This window comes from Schistocerca cancellata, chromosome 3 (genome assembly GCF_023864275.1).
Source record: "Schistocerca cancellata isolate TAMUIC-IGC-003103 chromosome 3, iqSchCanc2.1, whole genome shotgun sequence".
NCBI lineage: Eukaryota > Metazoa > Arthropoda > Insecta > Orthoptera > Acrididae > Schistocerca > Schistocerca cancellata.
In genome coordinates this window covers 62,840,431-62,853,092 of record NC_064628.1, presented here as the reverse complement: position 1 = coordinate 62,853,092, position 12,662 = coordinate 62,840,431, and positions in this window count along the sequence as shown.

Here is a 12,662-nt window from a genome sequence, read left to right as displayed (position 1 = left end):
GTAGGCAGCTGGAAGGAAGGAACGATGAGCGTGGAAGCAACTTCGCGCTAAAGGATAAAAGAATTGCGAATGTTAAATAAATAGAAAGCATGAAGTGAATATTTTTTTTAGGAAGAATCATTGTCAAAACCGATCCGGATATTATGTGATATGGTAATAAGAACTGAATAATTTTTTAAACGAGAGAAGAAGACTACTGTGCGAGGTAGAGGCCAGAGCACGGAAAGCGCATTCGCTTCGTTTACGCTGCCCGCCAATAGTATTCTGCATCTGCTCGTTTCGTTAGTTGACTGGATCACTTCCAGTCATATTGGACCGAAATCTGCGTTCTCTGCACCATCTGACAACAGTTACAGTGATTTGTTGGCGAAATAAAATGAATATTGATAAGAGAAAAAAAGAAGGGATATGGTGCGCATCCTTTGATGCTTGAACGTCCATAAAACAAGAATATTTCCACCAGTTTCAGCAACATCATCCTGAGCTCTAATGGAAGCATCATTTGATGATGTCTCCACTGGCAAAAGATTCCGTTTTAGTCCCCCCCCCCCTCCCCGCCTTCGAATCTCGAGAAGGGAACTCTCAAAGGGAAGGTGATTATGAGAAAAAAATAGAATAATCAACGGGAGAGTAACACACTACATGTCGAAGCTTCGCATGTCAGAAGTTGAAACGTGGTAAGGAAGCTGCAAAATCTGAAAAGGGAAATACAAAGGCTCGTCTAGATATGGTGTGGGTCGGTGAAGTGAAATGAAATGGAAGGAATGTGAGGATTTATTGTCAGAAGAATACAGGGTAATATCAACGGCAGCATAAAATGATATAACGGGAGCAGGACGCATAGGAAGACAGTGCAGAGAGTGAGTTACTGTGAGCAGCTGAGTGACAGGGCTGTTCTCATCAGATTCGACAGCAAACCAACTCCAACAACGATAGTTCAGGTATCGTGCAAATGTCGCGAGCAGAAGATGGAGGGAGAGAGAGAGGGAGAGAAAGAAAGTAAATCAGTTTGTAAAGGGAGATGATAATGTAATAATCACGAGGGATTGGAATGCGAATGTAGGGGAAGCAGGGAGAACATGGGCTTTGTAGTAATAATCAGAGGGGAGAAAGGCTAATTGAGTTCTGCAATAAATTCCAGCTAGTAATAGCGAATACCCTGTTCGAGAATCACAAGCGGCAGAAGTATACATGGAATAGGTCCGCAGACACTGCAAGATTTCTGCTGGATTACATCATAGGCGGATGAAAAGTCTCCGAAGCTCACAACAAACAATAAAGTCTGAGCGCGATCCTCGAGTAACCCCGTAAGTAGGAGCAGTCCACGGCTAGAGAGACGTTGAAGCTGCGGATCATAACTCAAATATCAGGATGGCCTACGATGATTGCTGCTGGAAATGCAAACCAACTTGATATCCTCGCCTGGGGCGGATCAGGCCGAGCAGCGAAGCTGCAGGTTAAAACGTCAGAAAAACTTAGTGGGATTGTTTCATCACTGCCGCCGGCCGTGGTGGCCGAGCGGTTCTAGCCGCTACAGTCTGGAACCGCGCGACCGCTACGGTCGCAGGTTCGAATCCTGCCTCGGGCATGGATGTGTGTGATGTTTAAGTAGTTCTAAGTTCTAGGTGACTGATGACCTTAGAATTTACGTCCCATACTGCTCAGAGCCATTTGAACCATTTCATCACTGCGCGTCCAAGCCGGCAGCGGAGTTACAACTTAAACTTACCCTGAGAAGTGCAGGAGTTCGTCACATCAGTGTGCTGACAGTGGCTTACACCAGAAAGCTAACGAGGAATACGATCGATGCACCCCGTAGGCAAAGCAACACCAACCACATCGTCACCCGAGTTCGTTTCACCGCACGTAGCTAAACTCCAGAATGCGGGCGCATCTCCCGTACGCCCTCAGCGGAAGCACGAGACCCCGGTTCGGATCCCCGTCCGTTGCAGCGCCCACAGGCAGACCCCTGACCTCGGTCACCCTCGCCCAGACTGCTGGTCTGACCCCGGCACGGCTGCGACCTCTGTGGCTCTCGCCGGAGTCTAGTTTCTGGGGCGGCATTCAGCTTTAATCTGTCGCGGAACCGGTACACGGGTAGCGGCGTGAATTCTGCATGAGGCCCGGTCTACGCTACTCCTCCCTCCCCCCCCCCCCTCTCTCTCTCTCTCTCTCTCTCTCTCTCTCTCTCTGCGCAAGGCTTCGTGATATTATTCCGAAAAAGACGCCTGTCAGTGGTACCTATGAAACTTACTTCTCTCTTTTCGAAGCCTGCCTAGAGCGTTAGCAGTCTGGAAGCGGAATGACACGGTTGTCATTAGAGCTGAAAAAATGATTCCTCGCAGTTCTGTGTGTTGTCAACGTTATAATTCACCACTACTGCGCGCTCTCCTGAAGTGAATATGTCCTGGACGTTTTAAACTTAGATTAAAATAACTTTATAATGAACACTTTCTTTCTAATCTATGCTCTGTATCTAACAGTTATTTTAAATCAAACTTTTAATGTATTTAGTTTGCAAGGAGTTTAATGAACAAAAATACCTATTGCAATTTTGGATTGTTATCTTTGTGAAGGAAACCATTTTAGAGATTATGAGGCTTTTATTCAGTGACCGGATTTCATTACGGAGGCCAAGGAAACAAAGAGCCGTCTTTTCGCGTTTAGCCTCCTAGCATCTTTTTCTGAAGGTTCAAGGCTGAGGAATACAACTGCAATCATAGTGCGTTGTTTCTATGCCAGAACACACCCTGTAAGGACAGGGCTCTCTATTTCCCGAAATAGTGGAGATTGTGTCTTCTTATTACCTACCATCGACATGGAAAATGAAATATTGCTTGTCTCATTCACGAGGGCATTGTACATACACTAACGAATCCAAGAACGATAAAACTGCACACTATTTTAGAAACTAAGAATTATTTTATCTTAGAGTAGCTCGTAGTTCCACGGATAGGTATGTTGCTAAATGTATTTGCCAATTCATCCGTCTTTGTAAAAGGAAACTTCAAAATGTGAGAAGCTTTTCTTATCCTTCATTACGTATATACACTATCTGATCGAATTATTCGGACATTTGTTAGTGGACATTAATATGTGGTTTGTCCCCCCCCCCCCCCCCCCTTTCGACTTTATGACGGCTTGAATCCTGCTGGCGACGTTTCCATCTTCGAGATCTGAAGCCAGAGAAGGTAGTTATGTTGGTCACTGGGGTCTAGAACGAAGTCGACGTTCTAACTCATGCCAAAGGTGTTCTATGAAGTTCGAATCGGGGCTCTTGGCAGGTCAGCCCATTTCAGGAATGTTATTGTCGAGAAATCATTGCCTCACAGATACTGCTTTTGACAGGTTGGTGCATTCTCAAGCTGATAGTCAGTCATTGCTTCCGAATCATCCCTGTAATGTACGCAGTATACAACGCTGTTATCTAGCGTTTTCTAAAGCGCAAGAAGTGGACCACAGCCTAACCTCGAAAAACGCCCCATACGGTAATCACATCTACTCCATACAACAATGTCGGCAGCGCACGTGACGGCAGGTAACATTCTCCAGGCATTCGTCAAGAGAAACCTTTCCATCGGATTGCCACAGGGTGTACCGTGATTCATCACCCCACATCACTCGTTCCCTGTCATCCATTGCCCAGTGGCGCCGCCATTCACACAACCTCCAGCACTGGCTCTAGAAATGTGTGGCTTATTAGGAACTGCTCGACCTTCACACACTACTTTGTTAAACTCCCAATGCGCGGTCCTGCCAGCTGGACTGTTGGCAGCGCTCTGGGACTGACGCTCCTTTCGCTGATTCCACGTTGCTTTTCACAGCATGCTCCACAGTGTTCGACGCTTCCTCTCCGTAAGTAAATGACGTCTGCTTGGTTTCGGTTTAGCTACGATTGTTCCTTCGCGTTTGCACTTCACCATCGCAACACCAACACTCGACTAGGGCAGAAGGGTTGAAATGTCCCTAGTGTTCTTAGGTTAGTTAGGTTTAAGTAGTTCTAAGTTCTAGGGGAATGATGACCTCAGAAGTTAAGACCCATACTGCTCAGACCCATTTGAACTACACTCCTAGAAATGGAAAAAAGAACACATTGACACCGGTGTGTCAGACCCACCATACTTGCTCCGGACACTGCGAGAGGGCTGTACATGCAATGATCACACGCACGGCACAGCGGACACTCCAGGAACCGCGGTGTTGGCCGTCGAATGGCGCTAGCTGCGCAGCATTTGTGCACCGCCGCCGTCAGTGTCAGCCAGTTTGCCGTGGCATACGGAGCTCCATCGCAGTCTTTAACACTGGTAGCATGCCGCGACAGCGTGGACGTGAACCGTATGTGCAGTTGACGGACTTTGAGCGAGGGCGTATAGTGGGCATGCGGGAGGCCGGGTGGACGTACCGCCGAATTGCTCAACACGTGGGGCGTGAGGTCTCCACAGTACATCGATGTTGTCGCCAGTGGTCGGCGGAAGGTGCACGTGCCCGTCGACCTGGGACCGGACCGCAGCGACGCACGGATGCACGCCAAGACCGTAGGATCCTACGCAGTGCCGTAGGGGACCGCACCGCCACTTCCCAGCAAATTAGGGACACTGTTGCTCCTGGGGTATCGGCGACGACCGTTCGCAACCGTCTCCATGAAACTGGGCTACGGTCCCGCACACCGTTAGGCCGTCTTCCGCTCACGCCCCAACATCGTGCAGCCCGCCTCCAGTGGTGTCGCGACAGGCGTGAATGGAGGGACGAATGGAGACGTGTCGTCTTCAGCGATGAGAGTCGCTTCTGCCTTGGTGCCAATGATGGTCGTATGCGTGTTTGGCGCCGTGCAGGTGAGCGCCACAATCAGGACTGCATACGACCGAGGCACACAGGACCAACACCCGGCATCATGGTGTGGGGAGCGATCTCCTACACTGGCCGTACACCACTGGTGATCGTCGAGGGGACACTGAATAGTGCACGGTACATCCAAACCTTCGTCGAACCCATCGTTCTACCATTCCTAGACCGGCAAGGGAACTTGCTGTTCCAACAGGACAATGCACGTCCGCATGTATCCCGTGCCACCCAACGTGCTCTAGAAGGTGTAAGTCAACTACCCTGGCCAGCAAGATCTCCGGATCTGTCCCCCATTGAGCATATTTGGGACTGGATGAAGCGTCGTCTCACGCGGTCTGCACGTCCGGCACGAACGCTGGTCCAACTGAGGCGCCAGGTGGAAATGGCATGGCAAGCCGTTCCACAGGACTACATCCAGCATCTCTGCGATCGTCTCCATGGGAGAACAGCAGCCTGCATTGCTGCGAAAGGTGGATATACACTGTACTAGTGCCGACATTGTGCATGCTCTGTTGCCTGTGTCTATGTGCCTGTGGTTCTGTCAGTGTGATCATGTGATGTATCTGACCCCAGGAATGTGTCAATAAAGTTTCCCCTTCCTGGGACAATGAATTCACGGTGTTCTTATTTCAATTTCCAGGAGTGTATTTTTTTAACCAATCGTGGCCCAGTGAGAGGGCATATTGTCATCCATAAAAGAACCACCGTTATTTGGAACATTAAGTCCACGAATAGCTGCAAATGGTCTCCAAGTAGCCGAATATAACCAGAACCCAGTCCATTCCATGATACAGTTCCGCACTGTCGCCTGATAAACAAAGTAAGAGCCTACGGAATATCAGACCAGCTGTGTGGCTTGATTGAAGAGTTTTTAGCAAACAGGACACAGCATGTTGTTATCAACGGAGAGATGTCTACAGACATTAAAGTAACCTCTGGCGTGCCACAGGGGAGTGTTATGGGACCATTTCTTTTCACAATATATATAAATGACCTAGTAGGTAGTGTCGGAAGTTCCATGCGGCTTTTCGCGGATGATGCTGTAATATACAGAGAAGTAGCAACATTAGAAAATTGTAGCGAAATGCAGGAAGATCTGCAGCGGATAGGCACTTGGTGCAGGGAGTGGCAACTGACCCTTAACATAGACAAATGTAATGTATTGCGAATACATAGAAAGAAGGATCCTTTATTGTATGATTATATGATAGCGGAACAAACACTGGTAGCAGTTACTTCTGTAAAATATCTGGGAGTATGCGTGCGGAACGATTTGAAGTGGAATGATCATATAAAATTAATTGTTGGTAAGGCGGGTACCAGGTTGAGATTCATTGGGAGAGTCCTTAGAAAATGTAGTCGATCAACAAAGGAGGTGGCTTACAAAACACTCGTTCGACCTATACTTGAGTATTGCTCATCAGTGTGGGATCCGTACCAGATCGGGTTGACGGAGGAGATAGAGAAGATCCAAAGAAGAGCGGCGCGTTTCGTCACAGGGTTATTTGGTAACCGTGATAGCGTTACGGAGATGTTTAGCAAACTCAAGTGGCAGACTCTGCAAGAGAGGCGCTCTGCATCGCGGTGTAGCTTGCTGGCCAGGTTTCGAGAGAGTGCGTTTCTGGATGAGGTATCGAATATATTGCTTCCCCCTACTTATACCTCCCGAGGAGATCACGAATGTAAAATTAGAGAGATTAGAGCGCGCACAGAGGCTTTCCGGCAGTCGTTCTTCCCGCGAACCATACGCGACTGGAACAGGAAAGGGAGGTAATGACAGTGGCACGTAAAGTGCTCTCCGCCACACACCGTTGGGTGGCTTGTGGAGTATAAATGTAGATGTAGATGTAGATGTAAACTCGGCCCACTCCATATTGTAGCCACGACCAGCTTGCACAGTGCCTTGTTGACAACCTGGGGTCATAGTTTTGTAGGGACAGTGGCGCTCTCGAGCCTTACCATCAGCTCTAACCAACTGTAAATTGGGGGTCAGGTAACCAGGCTACGGTTTTTCACTCATCTGGAGTCCATCCGATATGGTCGTGAGCCCAGGGAGGCGCTGCAGGCGAGGTCGTGCTGTTAGCAAAGGCACTCGCGCCGGTCGACTGCTGCCACAGCCCACTAACGCGAAATTTCGCCTCACTGTCCTAACAGATACGACCGTCGTACGTCACACATTGATTTCTGCGGTTGTTTCGCCCAGTCTTACTTGTCTGTTAGCACTGGAAACTCTACGCTAGCGCCGCTCCTCACGGTCGTTAAGGGGCTCCGGAAAGGCTCAAAATCATGAAAAGTTCAAATTTTACTTTTTTGCGTTTTCTGAATCTGCAGACTATTACCTTTTAATAGATATAAGACTACAACTATTTTTAAATTTTTTTTGAAATGTGTCCTACATGGGCGTGACCCACTGTGGCGCTGTTAAACTGCTGTCAAATGGTGTTATTATTAACGTCCGTGTTTCGTCAGGTACATAATGGAGGTGATAAAACCTATTTTCAGAGACTTAGCAGCGCCTGAACTGTTGAAAAAGTGTGTTCACGGGAAAACTCAAAACCCCAATGAAAGTGTAAATAGTGTTCTATGGTCGAGAATCCCCAAGACTGTATTTGTTGGAATAGAAACACTTCACTTTGGTGTGTATGATGCTGTTGCGACTTTCAATGATGGCAACATTGTAAGGCGCAAGGTATTTAGAAATATGAGAATGAAGATAGGTTCTAACATGGTACGAGCGATGCTTGCTTTAGACGAGGAACGCCTTCGGGCTGCAGACAGGGCTGTAAAGAGTCTAGAAATACAAGCAAGAGTAAACAGGAGGAGGAACAAGAGGAAGCTGGAGGAGGAGTTTGCAGAGGATGAAGATAATCCATCCTATGGACCTGGAATGCACTAAAAAGTTAATCCAATCTTTGTCGCTCGATTCCCAAAACTTTTATTTTCTCATACTAATTACATGTTTTCTAAGGATCTTCCAAACATATTTGTTTCAAACTTTCAGTAAATGTTACACAGTACCTTCTGCATAATTTAACACAGCCTTTTTCCAAAAAACTGTATATTTTTGAATATATAAATAAAAAATTGCAAAAAAATGTTGTGAATTTTCATTACAATTGAAAAAAAAATCATCTTTAATAACTGAACTAAAATTTTGTAAAATCCCTGTGTTAAGTTGTAGCCCATATTCCAATAAATAATCTGTAAAAAGTTCAACTTCCTACCTCAAATACTTTGTGAGGAAAGATGTAATTTATAAGCGTTATTTTAACATTGCAAGTATAGGTCGTTCCGGAGCCCCTTAAATGAAGGCCGGCTGTCACTGCCTTGTCCGTGGTGAGAGGTAACGCTTGAAATGCGGTATTTTCGGCACACTCTTGACACAGTGGACCTCGGAATATTGAATGTCCTGACTATTTCCGAAATGGAATGCTCCTTGCGTCTAGATCCAGCTACCATGCCGTCTTTTGCCGGCCGTTGTGGCCGAGCGGTTCTAGGCGCTTCAGTCCGAAAACGCGCGACCGCTACGGTCGCAGGTTCGAATCCTGCCTCGGGCATGAATGTGTGTGATGTCCTTAGGTTAGTTAGGTTTAAGTAGTTCTAAGTTCTAGGGGACTGATGACCTCAGATGTTAAGTCCCACAGTGCTCAGAGCCATTTGAACCATGTCGTCTTTTAATTCCCGTCGTGCGGGCATAATCACTTTGGAAACGTTTTCACATGAATCACCTGACAAATGACATCTCCGTCAATGCCTTTTGTGCCTCGTGTAGGCGATACCGCCATCATCTGTATCTGTGTATATCGCTATCCTCTGACTTTTGTCATCTCATTGTAAGTGTATCCAGTTTTTATTTATCGTATGATGATACAGAGCTTGGATCAAATACATAATTTTAAGAGTATACAGTGTAAGAAATGACGCGTACAAAGTGTATCCAGTGAAATGGGCTCTACTGAAACCGCTGAAATAAAATTAATATTGCATGTGCAGCAATAGACTGCCCCCTCTAGTAGTAGACTTTGAAAGCATTATTAAATATTGAGAAATACAAAAGGGAAAAGAATGTGTGCGTGGAGAATGGTTAGATAGTTTATCTAAGCCCCCAACCGATACATAGAAGAGAGCGCGAACCTGAGGGTTTTTAAAAGGAGTCGTCCGTGATGCTTCTCCACTAATCGCCCTGCCACGCCTTCCACCTGCAGATGGGGCGACACTGCAGACGGATGGCTGGATACGTGTCGCAGCTGTCGACTACATTGCTGGCGGACGGGAGAAATCAAGATTTTTGTTTTTGTAATTTCTTGATAGCCGAAAATTGGTTTGGAGACAGGGCGCTGATCTAAACCTTGATTTAATCCACACATAAAAATACGGGGGTCACTCCAAAAGAATGAACACTATTTTTTTAAATCCACCTTTTATTCTACATGTTTGAAAGTTTTACAATGTGTAGATACATCCTTTAGGAACAATATTTTCATTTCTCCACATAATTTCAATCCCTCCCAACTGCCTTACGCCATCTTGGCTGGCTCTGAGCACTATGGGACTTAAATGCTGAGGTCATCAGTCCCCTAGAACTTATAACTACTTAAACCTAACTAAACTAAGGACATCACACACATCCAGGCCCGAGGCAGGATTCGAAACTGCGACCGTAGCGGTCGCGTGGTTCCAGACTGTAGCGCCATCTTGAAACCAGCGCCTATATACCTGCATAGTAAAATTCTGGACCAACTTGTTGGAGCCACTGTTTAGCAGCTGGGACAAGGGAGTCTTCGTGTTCAAATTTTGTTCCACGAAGAGAGTCTTTCAGTTTCCCAAAGAGATGATAGTCTCATGGAGCCCGGTCAGAACTGTAAGGCAGGTGTTTCAGTGTTGTCCATCCGAGTTTTGTGATCGCTTCCATGGTTTCTTGACTGACGTGTGGCCGTGCATTGTCGTGCAACAGCAAAACATCCAGCTTTTGCCGATGTGGTCGAACACGACTCAGTCGAGCTTGAAGTTTCTTCATTGTCGTCACATATGCATCAGAAATTATGGTGGTTCCACTTGGCATGATGTCCACCAGCAAGAGTCCTTCGAAATCTAAAAACACCGTAGCCATAACTTTTCCAGCAGAAGGTGTGGTTTTGAATTTTTTTTCTTGGGTGAATTTGCATGATGCCACTCCATGCCTCTTCGTCTCTGGTAAAAAATGATGGAGCCATGTTTCATCACCTGTCACAATTCTTCCAAGAAATTCATCTCCACCATTCTCATACTGTTCCAAAATTTCGCTGCATACCGTTTTTCTTGTTTCTTTGTGAGCCACTGTCAACATCCTGGGAACACATCTGACTCAAACCATTTTTAACGCCAACCCTTTCAGTGTTCTGCAAATACTTCTTTCCCCTATCCCAACGTAGCGTGACAACTCGTTCATTGTGATGCATCTGTCAGCAGTCACCAATTCGTTAACTCTCTGCACATTGTCTGGAGTGTGTGCAGTACGAGGCCTGCGCTGCGAGGATAATCCTCAATATTGCCGTGCCTGCTTTCATAACGCAACCTGCTTGCCCACCGACTAACTGTACTGCGACCGACAGCAGCATCTCCATACACATTTTTCAGCCTCCTGTGGATGTTTCCCACTGTCTCGTTTTCACAGCCCAGGAATTCTATGACGCAAGTTGCTTCTGACGGACGTGAAGTGTAACAGCCATCTTGAAGACAAGCTGTGACGGCGCCACTCACGGGAACAGGTTGAACTAAGTTTGAAAACAAGCGGGAAGGATGTATCTACACAGTGTAAAACTTTCACACATGCAGAATGAAAACTGTATTTTTACAAATGTAGTGTGCATTTCTTTTGGAGTGACCCTCGTAACTGTCGATAATAGGCGCCATCTTTAGGCGGTTTTTTTTGTAGTCTAGCAGACAAATGCACGACTGCTTGTTCCTCTTCTTCTCAGGTACACTGCGCCCAAATTGTTCAAATGTAAAATCATACATTACAGAGGTAAATGGATTTGTATACAGGAGGGATACAGGGGAATGCTCACAACGGATGAGTATGAAAACTGAGAGATACGCTATACGCTGAATCTGCAGAGGTAGACCCTGCATTGTCAGATCGGCAAGGAAAGGAAAGGTGACTTGGTATCTGTCCTCGGTCATCCTGTAAATAGCTACTTCAGTAATTTTCCTACATGTATGAGTTTTGTTTCACCAATACAGGAATCTCCAGTATCGACAAACGCTACGTGTGGAATTGTGATAATCTGGTGGCATCTTCGTGATTATTGTTCAGCATGTACGCTCAAACTGTATTAAAATGACCTCCCAGCACACAATCACCTTACGAGTGTTCTAAAAGGTAATTTTACTCCGTTTATTCTGTTTATGTTGGCCATTGACTGTCTCAGTAACCGTTAGACTACAAATTGAAAGCTCTGCGGTTTAAATCCGATTGGTTCAAGGATTTTGCTGTCTCTTATAACCAGCATCTCTGGAAACGTTTTGTGCCAAGTCACTACGAGGGTCACAACCCTTGTTAAACTGCATAGGTCAGTTCAGAAATTATAGAAATATGAGAACATGCCACCTCCAATACGGTGGTACGTGTTCAAACCGACCTTCAGGTTGAGGACAGTTTTACCTTTTCATCTTCTGCTTATACATTTCGTTCATCTGGGAGTTCATAGACATCACACCCTGTGGAAATCTCAGTACTGTATTTCCACCTATCTCCAATAAATACTAACTTAATGTTCTTGTTCTCATCTGCCAGTTTCGGACGAGAGTTCATTTTCAAGAGGTAGTTCTACTAATGTCGCAATTCGTCATAGTTTTACAGGTTAGCTCTCAATGTAATACAATACGGTTCGAAAGCAATGTTCCTGCTTCAGTGATGAAGTGAGCACTGCTGACCGACACGCCATCCGGGCAGATGTGACGGTGTACACAGGGGCAGAGATTCGGTTCCCTCTGAGAGGGTGCGTTAAGCGTCCTCCAATAACACGAGAGAACGTTGCCACCTGTGAGAGTTACGCACTGTCCTGTCCGGTAAGTGCGTAGTGCCGCAACCGCTCACGCCGAGCCCGGATGTAATTTCAGACGCCGCTCGCTCACTGTGTGTTGCTGAGGACGCGGCTGTGATTGAGGGGCGGCTGCAGGCACAACGACGTGCGTGTCACGCGACAATGGCGTGAGTCTGTCCCCGCAGGCAGCAGCTGTCGCAGGCAAACAAACAGGCTGTCGCTTTATTCGTGTAACGACGCAACATAAAGGAAACGACCGCGTCCGGTGCTCCACGGCAAGTGCCGTGGCGGAGTGCGAATTTTCAGGCAATGTCCGCGTGTATCGCGGACAAAGGCAATCAAACCGAACGGTAATGCGTTCTCCAGTCGAGCGATACAACGTCACCAGTTAACGGCTCGCCAGCTTCCAGGCACTGGAGGCTGACAAAGACGCGCTGCCCTAAAGCCGTCGGCACACGGACCGTGCATCCGAACGTTGAGCGTTGAGCGTGCCGAGTTTCTGTCGTCGTAGCGTGGAATAGCTCGTTCGGGAGTCTTTCCGAACGTGCACAGCAATATCTGGCATGTCAGATATTCTGAGCGTGCGTCTGAGCGTTGACCAATGAGATAGCACAGCGCCACCTACGTCACACGCACGCCGTCTCCCTTCAGTACAGAGTTGTGAGGCGCCATACTGGCATTCATTTCAAGCCTATATATATATATATGCCGTTTCTGAGCACCAGCAAATTGAGAATCAGGGAAACACGTTGTAAATTGTGTGATTCCTTTCAATAAAATAATGAGAATCATCAT